This window comes from Oryx dammah, unplaced genomic scaffold (genome assembly GCF_014754425.2).
Source record: "Oryx dammah isolate SB20612 unplaced genomic scaffold, SCBI_Odam_1.1 HiC_scaffold_18, whole genome shotgun sequence".
Classification (NCBI taxonomy): Eukaryota; Metazoa; Chordata; class Mammalia; order Artiodactyla; family Bovidae; genus Oryx; species Oryx dammah.
The window spans coordinates 72,175,706-72,192,801 of NW_024070202.1; positions in this window are offsets into that span (position 1 = coordinate 72,175,706).

Here is a 17,096-nt window from a genome sequence, read left to right on the forward strand (position 1 = left end):
TTCAGGAAGATCCCCTGGAGGAGGGCATGGCAACCCACTCCAGTATTCTGGCCTGGAGAATCCCCGTGGACAGAGGAGTCTGGCGGGCTACAGTCCGTGGGGCCGCAAAGAGTTGGACACAACTGAGCGACTAAGCACAAGCACCAGTATCCTTGCCTGGGAGATGCCATGGACAGAGGACCTGGAGGGTTACAGTCTATACGGTTGCAAGCAGTCAGATGTGACTTAGTGGCCAAACAACAACAATAACAATCCCTTAGTGAGCCATTTTCATGCCTATCATCTACAAAGGTTTATTTCCACATGCTAATTGGGATACAACAAAATCATATATGTGATCTGTATAAATGCCATCTCCAAACATAAATTTAATACATTTAACAAAGGGTTGTCCTTTAAAACCTATTTTCGGCAAAGAAACATCAAAATTTCAGAGTGCTCCATGAGCCAAACCCAAAGACTCTAAAATTTCCTTCTATTATGAAGTCACAAACATAGCCCTTACCCACCTGGGCTCCTATCACGTATTCAGATTTCTATGTTTCACCTGCAAGATCCAAGTCAGCAAAGAAGGGTCTGGGAGTCTGGATTTTAACACAAATCCTGGTAATTCTGCTGGTAATTCTAACCATCAGACATATTTGAGAAACACTGCTTAAACCAGCAGTTCTCATCCTTCATTGCCCATTACAATCATTTGGGGAAATTTTTAAAAAAATACTGAGTCCCAGGTCCACCCAGACCAATTCAATCTGATTCTCCTGAGGTGGATATTTTGCAAAGCTCCCTAGATGATTCTAATGTGCAGCCAGGCTTGAGAACCACTGGTTTTACCTCTCCAGAGCCAGTTAAGTGAGTTAGAGGTGATTTAACAGACCGAGGTAAGCCACCCATTAGACGAAAGACTCTCTGGGCTACTGCCCTTTTCAGAAGATTTGCTTAAGGATCCCTCTTCACATGACGGACCATGCCTGTGAAGCACTAGGCAATTATGAAAGTGCTTTGGAAAATCAGCGCCACAGGAGTTCCCAGCCCAGCCCGAGAGCCCATGCACAAATGACATTCTCCAGCCGCTCATGAGCATTCTGCATCGAAGAATAAAGCCACAGCCAATCAAGCCTCTAGCTCACCCCAGATCTTGCCCTTCTTTATAAAGGGGAATTTATTTTATTCTCTTTTCCACATCCTTCCCCAGTCTCCATCATGCCACATACACTTACTTCTAGTCCGACAATACCAAAGTAATAAAGCTAAAGAAAAAAACTGTTTAATTACTAATCAAAATATTCCCTAATCCAGTAAAGGTGCTGGCCCTGTCCACTCAGGGTTTAGCCAGTCAGTCCTTAGGGTTTTGTAACAGAAACATAAAATATAACGACAGTTGTAGCTAAAGAAAACAACTTATAACACATTAAACAATTAGCTCCTGAGTAACAAGCTTGATATGATTTTATTTTGCATTTTGTGATGACACAGGAGTAATAAAGGTGCTCTGGATAGACGGGATCCTCCTCCAAAGTTAACAAGACATGGGGCTCACCTAAAAAGAAAAATTTGGCTAAAAGTTCTAGAGGTTTATTTACTCAGCAGCCTAGAGTTAGATACCATCAAAAGTTAGAAGCTGGTGTCCTTGCAGAGAAAGCAACACCATGAAAGATGTGCTGAGCAGTCAAGAAACTGCACTGTGAAAGTAAAAGTCCCGCTCATTTCGCCATCATGGGCAATGAACAGCTTCTTGCAATATTTTTTCTGTGATGTAGAACAACTGAGGAGTCAGAGAGACTGATTAAGGAGACTATTGGAAAAACCCATATGCAAGATGATGGCAGTTTGTACCAGGGCAGTTTTGGGAGAGGTGTACGGATTGGGAATTACTTTGGAAGTTTAATCAGCCAAACTTATTGATGGATCAAATGCATGAATGGAAGGAATTGAGAAAGGCTCCAGTGCGTTTGGCTTCAGCAACTGGGTGTGTAGAAGTGGCATTTTCTGAAACAGAGAAGAGCTAAAATGGTATGACTGAGATTCCACAGTTCAGTCTTGGGCACTGAATGGTGTTTTCACTCCTGACACCAATCATGTGGTATCTTTTCCAACACTTCTCCAGCATTCCCACATCAATTAGGTGTCCTACAATTCAGTTTAATTCTGACACAAACCACCCGGAGTTAGTATCAGACATCACAGGTTTCAGGCCTCAGCCCCACAGGACTGCTTTCATTTCAGAGGCCAACCACAGGTGTCGAGTCACCATACTCTGGCCAACCAGCTATAAATCAGGGATTCCTAACAACCCCCGACTCAGTTCCCATAATTTTCCAGAACAGCTCCTCACAGGACTCAGGAAGCCACTCTTCTTACATTTACAACTTATTACAAAGGGTACAAATAAGCAGCCAGACAAGCAAGTACATGGGGCAAGATTCAGAAAGGTCCCAAATCCAGGAGCCTCTGTCCTCATGGAGTTGGGATACACCATTCTCCCAGCACAAGCACGTGTTCAGCAACTCAGGAACTCCAGGAACTTTACTGAGGAGTTTTTGTGCAGGCTTTATTACATAGGCTGGGCTGATTAAATCATTGATAGCTGATGATTAATTCAACCTCTAGTCCTTCTCCCCTTGCTGGAGGTTGGGGCAGAGTTGCCTTATTACAGTCAAAGACTATTTTATTACCCTTATCACTCAGCAAATTTAACAGGAGCATAGATCTTTCTGATGCCACAAGTACAGTTTCTGATAGTATCTCTACCATTTCACCAAGTAGGTAGTCACATAAAAACCTGGAACTCAGGGAGGCCAGCTTCAAATACTGTTTCTGTCATTTATTAGCTTCTGTGGACAGGTACTTGGTCTCTCCATGCTTTAGCTTCTCCATCCCCAAAATAAAAATAATAACCAGCTTGCAGTGTTCTATTAAAATAAGAGAAATAGCATGTAAAGTAATGATTCACTCAACACATATGTACAGTCTCTACTGTGAGATAAGAATTATGCTTAGAGCTAGAGGTAGAACATGGGACAAAACAAAAAAAAAAAAATCCAGCCCTCATGAACCTGCATTTCAGTGGGAAAGACAGAAAATCAACAAATGAATGAGAGAACATATGCCATACCACTGATGGTAATAAGTGCTCTAGAAAAAATAGTAGGAAAGAAGAATAGAGAGTGCATGGTGGGTAATGCTGTCATCTTAAATAAAAGAGTCAGAAAAGGCCTCATTGAGAAGGGGCTTTATGAGCAGAGACCTGAGGAGGTGAGGAAAGAGTCAGGCAGACATTTGAGGGAGGAGTGTTACAGGCATTGAGAAAAGCAAGTCCAAAGAGCCCTTAGGTAGAAACTTGCCTGGATGGGTGCTGAGCCCAGTAAGGAGGCCAGTGTGACCAGAGGTGACCTACTGAGAAGTGACAGCCCCTTTTCAGGATTCCCAAAATATTCACTGTCAGGATGGCTGTTTGGCCTGCATCCTAAGCTACTACTTTCCAGATATATATTGTTTTAACTTCTCAACTTCACTCTAATTATTTATCTGCTAATTAATACATTGATAGCAGAGCCCAGAATACTTTTTTTTAATTGCTATTCCTATCCTAACCAAGTACCTCAGATAGGAAAGATCAAATGTCATCTGGAAACTGACCAAACATACATAGACACATGGACACACACACACACACATACATACACACACACAAATTGCCAATTCATTCTACTCCCTGAAATATTAGTCTGTTTGCCCAAGTGTCCTTATCTACACAATATAACTAAATCATTTTTAAGTTTATTTGCATTAAGAAGTGTTTACTCTTAGGAATTCACTTTTAACATGGCAATTCCACCAAGACTGGCTTTCCTGAAATTCCTTCAGCAAGGATACTGCTTGCATCAGCTGCATCAACAGTTAACCTGACCCTGGCAAGAATGAACCTGAATATCACACAACAGAATGCCTTAGTATTCAGGGTACTTTATTAGCAACATGTGTTTTCTCTACAGTTCATAAATACTGATTGTTCCAATGACCATAATTTGAGGAGTAAGTTTCTAAAGAACTAGAAATGCGTGTGGAGAAAGTTAGGAAGGATCATGTGTCTTCATAATTGCCCTGTTAACAAAGAATATGTATCCCAGGGAAAATAATCACTACCATTTATTGAGCATTTATGATCAGCCATGTAATAGTGCTAAGTGTTTCAATAAGCTCATTAAGTTAAATCTTTACAATATCCTGAATAGTAGGTATTAGCCCCATATTACAGATAAAGAAATGTCATCTCAGAGAGGTTAAATCATTGGCCCAAGGTTACATAGCTAATGAGGGGTAGAATAAAGATTTGAACTCAGACAAACCAGTAGTAAAACAGCACACCCAATGTTTATGAAACAAAGATCCAACAAGTGATTTCATTCTGAGACTTAGGGCAAAGTTCTCTTTGCAGAAGTAGAAGCGTTGTCCCTACTGGTAGCCATGAAAAGTTAGAGCTGAATACCTGAGTGGATCATGATCAATTCCCAAGACAAGAGGAAGAAACATGCTGAGTGACTGGACTCCTTTCCACAGGAGCAAATTGACAGATAAGCTGAATTTGGGTCCATGGGGCTGGAGTCTTTTCCCACGAATTAGCTGTGGGTGCTTAATGTTGATGACTGAGAGCAATTACACCACTCAGAGCAGATGGGAGCATATGGTGCCAGCCAAAATGAATCAATGTGTCACAGCAGCAAGGTTCTTGAATAAGATTTAGAAAATGTTACCAAACAGTGATTATAATACTACCATGGGGTGTAGGGCCAGCAGTTACATCTTTCTGCCAATAACTTATGGCACTTTCTTTTACCGGTATCCAGTTGCCATTGTTACAGCTCCAGTCTGCTGGTGGAGAAATGGAGGTACAAAGCAGTTTGACTCAATTTACAGAGTAAGTCATTGGCAGAACTTGTAGGGTTTTGAGAGAGACTAAAAAAAGATTCCTCTTTCCTGACTGAGTCTTGAACCAATTTAAAAACAAATAAAATAGCAGAGGCAGAGGTGGAGCACAAGATACCATCTTATTACAAATAAAGCTAGCTTGGAAGACAAATGGCCAACTCCCACACAATCAACTCAGCTACAGATAACCCAAGGGGAAGATGAGTCTGGCCCGGTCACTGCCTCTACTCATTGGCCTGGACAGAAGAGAAAGGAGAAATCCCCTCTTCTCAACACTTTGGCGAGATAGATTAGTTTCCAGTATAAACAAGGACCAAACAGCCAACAAGATAACGCACTTCATCCACCTGGGGAGTCAGTCCTTTTAGGGATGTCATTAGCCCTGTGATTTTTCTCATCAGGGTCTTTAGGTCCAACCATAGTGTTCTAAGTGGGAGAGGGGCTTCTGCTGAAGGAAATAGATGTAACTGTTATTAATCCTCCTGGAAAGAGGTTGACCCAGACAGGAATTTAGGATTCAAGAAAACATCTCTTCTTTCCAGGGATGAACATATTATTAGAGCAATTGGTCCTGTCTTGAGGGAAGACACAAAAGGAAGCATCCATGCCACCACTTTGGCTCACTCCTCAGATTCACGTTTCCAGGCCCACTCTTTGTCAGTGTTGCCTGATCCCACACAGGCATAGGCCCACCCTCAGCACTAGGCAAGAAGAGTAAACAAAAATCTCACTGAGAGCTGGGCAGCACTAAAAGCCACAGCAGCGCTGAGCAGATACCATCAGTTTGAATGGTACATTCGGAAGCCTCAGGTCCACAGACCAAGCCTCACCAGCTCTGAGCGTCACCCTCTCTCCTTAGTCTCTAATCTGCAGTCTGTTGCCAAGTTCTCAACTAAGATTTCTCATCTCAAATCTTCTTCAGGGTACTTTCAAAGGTAAAAGCATTTTATGCTCCCAACCAAAATATTCTGCTATTCCACCCAACTGGTGATGACATTCATTTTCACAGTTTACTTTAGACATTTACTTCAAACAGAAGCAGTTTAGCCTCTGGCTGCATTAAACCTTTCCACTCCAAAATACACTCTTTCATTTATCTTTACATAACCAGAAGGCCTATTCAAGTGTTGCTTTTGTTATTAAAGGAGAAATCTGACCCCAGAAGTCAAGTCGGACTTCCATCTGCAGGAAAACAGAGAAAATGCTGGCAATTTTTAAATAGTTATTGCCCACCTCTATCCCAGACCATCTGTTCTAGCCCTCAAGGTCTAAAAAACATGGATGGTTCCATCTAGTCCCATTACAAAAGTTCTAGTCCTATCTCAGAGCACAGTCAGAGATAAACATTGTCCTTCTGACCTTAACAGAATCTTCATATTTTCAGAGCTCTTTTAACATCTTTTTCTGCCCCAGTACACTTAAGGAAGATAATAAACTCTGTCAGTAACAGCACCTTACAGACTCCAGCAAGAATTCTTTTGAGGGGATGGAGTGCACAGACACAGAATCTTTAAGGAGAAAAAATTCTGCAGTTTGGAAGGTAATTATACTTCTCCGCTCTAAATTCCTATCATCCCTGCAAATAAGAATAAACTGGAGGCTCTAATTTGCATGCTTTCTTTTACCACGGCCATTATTTAATTCAGCTGGATATGTTTTATTGCAAACCTCACCACTCCTCAGAAGCCCTTATCTTTGGGTCACTTTAGTGTCTGCTTTCATTTTCCCTTATTCTCTGCCCAGCAACTTGTTAATACCTCAAGGTTCAGGAGGAACCCTACTGAGAAGCCTAATGCTCACCTCATTAGAATCAAAGTTTACATTTGCAGAGCAGAAATACTGCCTCACAACACAAGGATCTGATTTCTTCCAAATTCCCTTATAGGTGTCCTAAAAAATATTGTGATTTTCTTAAGAGTTTGGAAGAGTGCTGCCCTATTAATTTTCAGTGGTTTCAGGAATACTCCTCCTTTAAGTAAGATCAATACATGGAAATTACATTACATGAATGAAAAATGCATATTCGTTTTGCAAAATCGTTTACCCATTTACTCAATTTATTTGAAATTTTGATTTACATACACATGAGGTGAATCACATATAAAGTTAGATATGTATGCGTGGGTGAATGCTAAGTCGCTTCAGTCGTGTCCAACTTTTTGTGACCCCATGGACTGTAGCCCGCCAGGCTCCTCTGTCCATGGGTTTCTCCAGGCAAGAATACTGGGGTGGGTTGCCACGCCCTCCTCCAGGGGATCTTCCCGACCCAGGGACTGAACTGCATCTCTTACGTCTCCTGCTTTGGCATGCAATTTCTTTACCACTAGCACCACTTGGGAAAACCAAAATTAAGTTACACCTTCACCCATAAAGAAAATTCTTCCTCAAAAATTCTCCAGTCCTTCTCTATACATGCTTTATATCTATTTGTTATAGTCGCATACATCCCAAAGATACAAAATATGAATAACTACACAAAAATATCATTGCTAGCTGTTATTTTGGGAACTTGCTGCAAGAAAACCTCAGGTTTCCACATCACATCAAAAAAGACTGAGCTAAAATGTCTGTTTTAAGAATAAATACTTCAAAATGTGTGAATAGGTGAGTTAGGATCAGGTATCTTAGGTGCCAAAAGGCTCTGCCCTAAAATTCACTTTCTCTTAGAGAAGACAGCTATTTGAGTCAGAGGCAGGAAGATAAGAAAAGCTCTTTACATCTTCGAATTAAGTGAGTTGCCCGTTTTGCAACTGTGTTCACTTCTGACAGCCTGATAAACAAATATTTCAGGGGAAACTGTATATAAAGAAAATAAATTGCCCCTTGGAACTTTCATGCCCAGCACCCTTGAGAAATAAAGAGTCCCATCCTTATTCTGCACACAGCGCTTCCTGCTGTTTTGTTCTTTATTTAGTTCTCTTTAAAGTTCAGCAGCATATTTATTCTTTCTCAAATTCTCCAAAATTCCAAACCACTCCATACGTGACAGGATTTTGAATAAATCCTCAAGTTCTCAAAATACAAAGTCCTGAGCCGCAGCTGAAAACAGCAGCTGGTGGCTTCGTCAGGTGCCTCCTCCCCTCTGGCCCAGCTTAGTCCCCTGGGCGGGCACATCTCTGCCTCCGAGTGGCCACAGCAGCCTGCAGCCTCCCAGTCTCCTCCTTACATCTCCTGCTTCTCTCCTCGTTGCGTGCGTATTAGTCGCACCACCCTCCCTCACCTCCTTCCTCAGATTCATCTACTCAATCTCATTCATGCATGCTGTTTCACCAGCCATTCTTTCCATATAGTGTTCCCTCCCCTGCAGTCCCCACACCCCTCCCCGCCGACACACACAAGTTCTCCTTCTTCATCTAGACGAAGCCTCTCTGACTTTCAGCTATTGTGTCAGAAAGAGTCCTCACCTACCTCTTCCCATCCTCAGCCAGGCCACAAGTTCCTCCTCTGGGCTCAGAACTCTGTGCTTGAACCTGTCAAAATATTTATCTATCTCGCTGTTCTGGGAATGTGTCTGTTTACCTCCATTTTGCTTCCTTGGATGTTGAGGTTGTGAACTGTGGCCCACTCACAGGTGGGTTCTCAATAAATGACTGCTGAATGAATGAATATTCTGGAAGAAAGAAAAGAAGAACAATAGGAAGAAAGACGGAATTAGTTTAATACAAAAGAATAGACTGCATTTGAATCTTTAAGATTCAGGAGAAAATTGTGAATGAGACCTGAGAAACATTGTATCTCCACCAAGGGGTGTCTAAGACCTGAAGTGACCCTCCCTCAGCCACACCTCTGGTTTGACCCAAGGATGTGTGTCATACTACATGCCAATTTTCAAATTATGTGTACTAGAGAATTATTATTGGGGCTTTCCTGGTGGCTCAGATGGTACAGCGTCTGTTTGTAATACAGGAGACCCAGGTTTGATCCCTGATTTGGGAAGATCCCTTGGAGAAGGAAATGGCAACCCATTCCAGTACTCTTGCCTGGATAATTCCATGGACAGAGGAGCCTGATAGGCTATAGTCCTTGGGGTTGCAAAGAGTCAGACATGACTGAGCAACTTCACTTTCTTTCTTTCTTATAGAATTATTGAATGCAACAAAAGATAAGCCAATATGAAATTACCTGGTTTATCTAAACCAAGTCTTCCTATTAATACACATACCACACTTGTCTGGGATGGGGGTAAAAGACCACAGCAGCAGGCTTTAGGTGGGATCTGTGATTGTGCACTATCGCCCTGTAGATAATGATGTGCTCCATCGCTCACCTGTTACTGGGGATTGGACCCAATAGGAAGGCCTCACTGGAGCAATGCCAAAAACCTTTCTCAGAGGCTCAGTCTCTAGGCTCAGGTAAGGAGGAGGAAAGCATACATTCTTGTAGTGAAAACAAGTATTAATATCACATGACTATGAAAGCTTGAGAGTCAATGTAATATACTGTATACTGATGGAATAAAAATAAAACTCTTATATTTTCTTAATGCTGCTGCTACTGCTAAGTCGCTTCAGTCGTGTTCGACTCTGTGCGACCCCATAGGCGGCAGCCCACCAGGCTCTCCTGTCCCTGGGATTCTCCAGGCAAGAACACTGGAGTGGGTTGCCATTTCCTTAATCGATGCAGAAAAAGCATTTGACAATATCCACTATCCCTTCTATGACCAAAAACACTTAATGAACTAATAGTAAGGAACTTAACCTGATAAATAGTATATATAAATCATAGCTAACATCATACTTACTGATATGTCAATTTCAAGATACACTTCTATGACACAATTTCCCTATACTTGAACCCTTAACACTTACAGTTAGCACAATTTTTCTTGATGTCCTAAGAGGAAAAAATAAAATTATAAAAAATTACAGGCAAACAGGCTGATGGTCCCAAAACAAATAATATCTTTCAAATAATACTGATGCAACACATAGCCATACAATAATATAAAAGGCAAGGAGACAGATTTCCCAATGTTCATACAAGCCTATTAGTTTCAATTCTGTAGTTGTGCCTCACATGTCAAAAGTATTCAGAAGGGAGAATTGGTCACCTAGAGGTATAATATCCTTACTTTTCAAAGAATCAAATACCTTCATTCACTATGGTGACAGGAAAGTACACCATGTACTGGTCATCCTTCTCCCCTCCCTGGTGGTGGGACATGGAGAGGTCATGGAGAGCATCAAGTCGAGGCATAAATAGACCTTATCTGGGGTTCCCTGGTGGCTCAGATGGTAAAGAATCTGCCTGCAATGTGGGAGACCAGGGTTCGATCCCTGGGTTGGGAAGATCCCCTGGAGAAGGGACTGGCCACCCACTCTAGTTTTCTTGCCTGGAGAGTTCCATGGACAGAGGAGCCTGGCAGGCTACAGTCCATGGGGTTGCAAAGAGCTGGACACAGACTGAGTGGCTTTCAGTTTTTTCATCTCCCTAAAGGCCAATTTAACTGAGTGATTTGAAGGGGGAACTGATGTCAAAAAATTGAAAGTATCTTAAGACATAATTTGATATAAAACAATTTATATATATTATAATGTCCAGGAATTTTAAAGATTAAATGGAAAAAAAAAAAAAGAATGTGAGCTTGTCAAAAGCAATTTCGCCTTCTGACTCCAGTCCCCATTTTCCCCAACCCCAACCAGGCTGGTAATCACTCCCTTTTACCTTGGGGTATTTTTACCTTGGAAAAGCTTAAGAAGCGCTAAATCCCTATAGATTTTAAGAAATATTCAATGAGAATGAGGGCTGAAACCAAAAGGAGTGCTTGTGTGTACTCTAAATGCATGGAAAATACATCTAAACAGGATATAGGTCTCTCCATTCTAGAATCTGGTCTCCTTTTTTTCTATTGTATCATTGTAACTGCCCCAATCACTGCAAAAAATAAACTCACATACATATTTCTGTTGCCCTCAAGCATTCTCAGTCAGCAAAGCTTTATTTGCACTGATGATAATGTGCATTACCCATGGACATATCCATCTATCCCCACACCTAACAATCCCTGGACTGGACACCTCTGAGGATACAAAATGAGTGTGACGTTATCTCTACCCTGGAGAAATTCACAGGTAGGTCAAGTGAGTGAAGTGAAGTCTCTCAGTCATGTCCGACTCTTTTCAACCCCGTGGACTGTAGCCCGCCAGGGTCCTCTGTCCATGGGATTCTCCAGGCAAGAATACTGGAATGGGTTGCCATTTCCTTCTCCAGGGGATCTTCCCGACCCAGGGATCTAACCCAGGTCTCCTGCATTGGAGGCAGACACTTTAACCTCTGAGCCACCAGGGAAGCTTTTTAAATGACTTTATAATGTGACAGATTCATTAAGAAAGCTCTGAAAGTGTTGTGGACACAGAGTGGGATGAGGGATTCGCCAGTCCTCATGGGAAGGCTTTTCAGGGAAGACTTCTCAGATGAAGCAGCATTCGGGGCTCCACACTTACAGTCTCCGCAGCAGCAAGGTGAGCCTCCAGCTGGGTGGAATCCAGATGTGCTCTGGAAACTCCTTTGTCCAGCTGGCTTCTTGCTTATGCTTCTCCCTCACCCGGGCCCTTAGTGTTGCCACTGCCTGCACTCCCCTCAGCAGCCCAAAGACACCTTTTTACTTTATAAATTATATTATCACTATACCATTTGTTGAATATCTATCCTATGAAAGGAGGCCCTTGAATAGATTTTATCCAAACACTTAATACCTAAGGAGATTGAGGCTCACAGAATTTCAAACCTAGATCAGTCTACACTTTCCACTGCACCCACTGTCTCCCCTGGTCATAGAGCTGCCTTGGCATGCAGGTATTTGACAAGCTTATGTCTATGAATGAGATACCAATATCTAGCCTGGCTATTAAAAATGATTCAGGAAGGAGAGGGTCATTTTTGATGATGGAATTAAGGATTAAAAAAAAAATCTTTCTGCTTTTATAAGGATCTAGAGATTGTCACACTAAGTGAAGTAAATCAGAGAAAGACAAGTATCTTATGATATTGTGTATATATGAGACCTAAAAAAATGATACAAACGAACTTATTTACAAAACAGAAATAGACTCACAGGCGTATAAAACAAATTTATGGTTACCAAAGGGGAAAGTGGGGTGGGAAGGAAGAAATTACAAGTTTGGGATTAAGATGTACACACTACTATACATAAAATAGATAACCAACAAGGACCTATTGTATAGCAGAGCATATTCAATATCTTATAAGTAACCTATAATAGAAAAGAATATAAAAAAGAAAAAATATATACAAATATAAAACTGAATCACTTTTCTGTATACCTGAAACAAAACATTGTAAATCAGCTAAATTTCAATAAATGTTTTTAATTGCCTTACCAAGTGCATAATATTTATAAAATGGAAATTGCACAATATTTATTTCTACTGAAAGAAGTAGGGCTTCCCTGTAGCTCAGTGATAAAGAATCCACATGCCAATGCAGGAAAGGCAGAAGATGTAGGTTCGATCCCTGGGTCAGGAAGATCCTCTGGAGAAAGAAATGGCAGTCCATGCCTGTATTCTTGCCTGAAAAATCCCATGGACAGAGCAGCTTGGCCGGCTACAGTCCATGGGGTTGCAAAGAGTCAGACACAACCGAGTGACTGAAGCTGTGTGGCACTTAAGAAGATAATCAGTCAGTTCAGTTCAGTCACTCAGTCGTATCCGACTCTTTGTGACCCTATGAATCACAGCACACCAGGCCTCCCTGTCCATCACCAACTCCCGGAATTTACTCAAACTCATGTCCATCAAGTTGGTGATGCCATCCAGCCATCTCATCCTCTGTCATCCCCTTCTCCTGCCCCCAATCCCTCTCAGCATCAGCGTCGTTTCCAGTGAGTCAACTCTTCGCATGAGGTGGCCACAGTACTGGAGTTTCAGCTTTAGCATCAGTCCTTCCAATGAACACCCAGGACTGAGCTCCTTTAGGATGGACTGGTTGGATCTCCTTGCAGTCCAAGGGACTCTCAAGAGTCTTCTCCAACACCACAGTTCAAAAGCATCAATTCTTCTGCACTCAGCTTTCTTCTAGAGAAGCTCAAATTAGAAGATGCAGGGGGAGGGGGCACAGAAAAAGAGAAAGAAAAATAAGCAGGCAGAGAGAACTGAAGTGAGGCAGAGTTAGAGGAAAAGGTCACACAGCCTAATCTCCACGTGCTTTGAAATTTTCAAGCCCAGGAACAGTGTTCATAAAATACTGACACATTAGACTGCAAGGTGAACCTGAGAAATGTCAGAGAAGCAAGGCTCTTGAATCCAATATGCAATGGCTCAACTAGGCAACCCCTGGTGGTCACAAAGCACAGCGGTACTCAAGAGGGAAGACAGCATGGGCTTCCTGCCCTGTAATCAGAAGTGGAGAAGAAGCTTTCACTTGTGTTTGCACTGTCAACTTCTCTGAGCTTGGATGCAAAGCCAAAGCTGCAACATGATTTCCTACCCCAGAGTGTGCTGGACCCAGAGGGAGAATAGTACTTCCTGCGGAGCCAGGATCCAGACCCAGGCTATCAGGGGATGCTGGGAGACAGTGAGCCAAGGGGAGAATCCCTCCCCTTGTTGAATCCCTGCCTCCTGTCATTCCCTGACAGTGATGAGGGGCAGCACGTCCACTGCCACTTTGCCAAGGAACATTTCTCAGGATGGGTTTGTCAAGAGGTGGTAGGAAGAGCTTTCCATCAGAGCCTTCCTCATTGTGACTCTGGTGGCTGCAAGAAGGGATCTCAAGATAAAGACTCAGCAACAGGAAAGCAACCTAAATTTGACATGTTCAACTCCACTTTGATTCCTACTCTACTTCTGTGAGGTCCTTTTCAAATTCCAAGTGGGGTCATTAAACCTCGCTTAGACTTATTAGAAGTTGAAGTGGAAAAAAAATCAGAAACTCCATTACTCTTTTTTGTAGCTGCCACATCAAAGGGCTGCGGGATTCATAGTTGCCATTTTCCAGGAGCTAGTTATCACAAAAGAAAAGGATTTTATTTAAGGTGAAAAAATAAAAGCCAGAAAATTGACCAATTTATGTTTCTTGGAAGCAGCAAATGCCGGGGACTGGATGCAGATAATACTATCCGAACTAAAAGTGTAGTCGATAGCCTGTTTCCCAGTCCACTTCTCATATTCTACTGATAAAAAAGCTGCCAGTTAGAGAGAACCTCAACCTTGTATTTCTGAAAAGGGAGAGTCAGTAGTCAGACTGAGAAACTCAGATGAGAAGTATCAGTAACTTTCCAGGAAGCAATTGAGAGAAAAACAGTTATACTATATAAAACTATATATATATTTATATTTATATATATGTGCTATAAACATATAGCCACTCGCTAGCAAGTTTTTCTTTTTTAATTGAAGTATAGTTAATTTACAATATTGTGTTAGTTTCAGGTGTACAGCATAATAATATACTATTTTTACAGATTTTATTCCATTATAGGTTATTACAAGATGGCTATAATTTCCCGTGCCACCTAACAAGAATATTTTCTTTTTCTCTCTTCCTTTTTTCTCCCACCCTGTGCACCTCCTTCCTTCTACACCCATCCCCCAAACTTCCTTTCCTTTATTTGACAAAAAGGGGATGAGTTACATGGTAATCACATGAAGCTTCATCCCATATGAGTTTCCAGGGGGTTAAATGAAACTTGGATTTCACACTTATGTTTTCACTGAGCTGATTGAAACCCAGATTTTAAGAATTTGGAGACATGGCAGATAGTAAAACTATAGGAATTTACTGGCTGCATAAAGATTGCATCTAACCCTGCTGGTAAGGAGATATAGTAGAAAGAACATGAGTTTTTTGAAGCCTGCTAGACTTGGAAGTCAGAAACAACTAGATTCAAATCCAAGATCCACCACTTAATAGCTGTACAACCTTGGACAAATTGTTCAGTCATTCCGAGTCTCATTTCTCTCATCTCTAAAACAGTAATAGCAATGTCTGATTTTCCAGGGTTGTATTAGTGAGGTGATAAATAAATGCAATACATGTAAATGTGGGTTTGTTTTTTTCTTTCCCAATAATTCACTCTCTTTTCTTCCTCTAGATCAAAGTATTAGTGGTTTCTTTAGATTTTGACAGCAGAGAGCTCAGTTCCCAGTTCCACTTCTGGGATCCTGTGTCTTCAGCTGAAAATGTAGCTTTCAGTATGGGCATTGGGTATCACATGCTGTAATCAGATGAAATCAATGTCAAATAGCACGGAACCAGATGAAAACTACTGCCAGGTTCTGTAACACATCTCTCCCTATCTTTATTTTCAGAAAAGTCTACTTGAATGATTAAAGACAACAAAATATTACCTTCTATCTGAAGCCATTCAAAAGAGTAACTGACTACTCTCTGTTCTTACTGGACAATGTTAATAAAATGGTGAGCAAAACAGATGAGTCCTGCCCTCCAGGAGTAAATAGTGTATTCACAGATACGTCCCTTTCATGAGACTCCAGAGTCAGAACCAAGTATTTTCTTTTTGAGCTTAGCATCAGTTCAGTTCAGTTCAGTCACTCAGTTGTGTCTGACTCTTTGCGACCCCATGAATCACAGCAGACCAGGCCTCCCTGTCCATCACCAACTCCCGGAGTTCACTCAGACTCACGTCCATCGAGTCAGTGACGCCATCCAGCCATCTCATCCTCGGTCGTCCCCTTCTCCTCCTGCCCCCAATCCCTCCCAGCATCAGAGTCTTTTCCAATCAGTCAACTCTTCGTATGAGGTGGCCAAAGTACTGGAGTTTCAGCTTTAGCATCATTCCTTCCAAAGAAATCCCAGGACTGATCTCCTTCAGAATGGACTGGTTGGATCTCCTTGCAGTCCAAGGGACTCTCAAGAGTCTTCTCCAACACACAGGTGTTCAAAAAAAGTTTTGTTGAATGAATGAACAAATGATTAAATACAATATTTCACAAAATTTGTCCTTTTTTAAAAAAAAGGGAGAAATCTTTCAGCAGATGTAATTTCTGGAACTGGAAATCAAAGAAAAGTAGAGGAATTATCTAAAGATAGTAGGTGTTCCTCAGAGAAAATGACCAAAACAGGTGAATATACCAAAAATCACTCTGGTATGAAACAACCAGGAAGGACCTACATTCCTGCTCTGATTCACCTGTAAAGCAGAAAAGCAAAGGAGTCAGGCAAAATGGTTGCTTAATTAACCAATTAAAAATGAGTCTTTGAAAAAAATACATTACTGTTCAGAAAGAGAGTAGAACGGTGGCTGTTTCATCAAAGACAATTAGAAGTAAACTCAATGTTCTCAAACATTCTGAAAGTGATACTCTTGGATCTGATTTTGAATTTCAAGAAAGCATCCATACTTTATCACACCTGACATAGGAGTAAATCTTTTAAAATTATGTTTTTTCCTTCAAATTTTAATAAATTACTTGTGTTTTTATTATAAAAAAGAAGTCAGGTATAGTTTAAATATATATATATATATATATTTTACTTTTAAAAAGTAGTGTTTATTACTAATACATCTCTAGTGGATTGGTTACTGTTTTGGCCTGCTTGGGCTACCATAATGAAATACCATAGTCTGAGTGGCTTATTAAACAACAGAAGTTTATTTCTTATAGTTCTGGAGGATGATTAATCCAAGATCAAGGTGCCAGCCAATTCAGTCCCCCAGCTAGAGATCCCTTCCTGTTTTTCAGATGACCATTTCTAGCTATGTCCGCACACAGCAAGAAAGAGAGAGAGAACCGTGATCTCTCTCTTCTTATCAGGGCACTAGTCCCATTATCTGGTGAAGGAAATGGCACCCCACTCCAGTACTCTTGCCTGGACAATCCCATGGAAGGAGGAGCCTGGTAGGCTACAGTCCATGGGGTCGCTAAGAGTTGGACACGACTGAGCAACTTCACTTTCACTTTTCACTTTCATACATTGGAGAAGGAAATGGCAACCCACTCCAGTATTCTTGCCTGGAGAATCCCAGGGACAGAAGAGCCTGGTGGGCTGCCGTCTATGTGGTCGCACAGAGTCGGACACGACTGAAGTGACCTAGCAGCAACAGCAGCAGTCCCATCATCAACAAAGGTTCATCTATTCAAAGCTATGGTTTTTCCAGTGGTCATGTATGGATGTGAGAGTTGGGCTATAAAGAAAGCTGAGTGCCAAAGAATTGATGCTTCTGAACTGTGGTGTTGGAGAAGACTCTT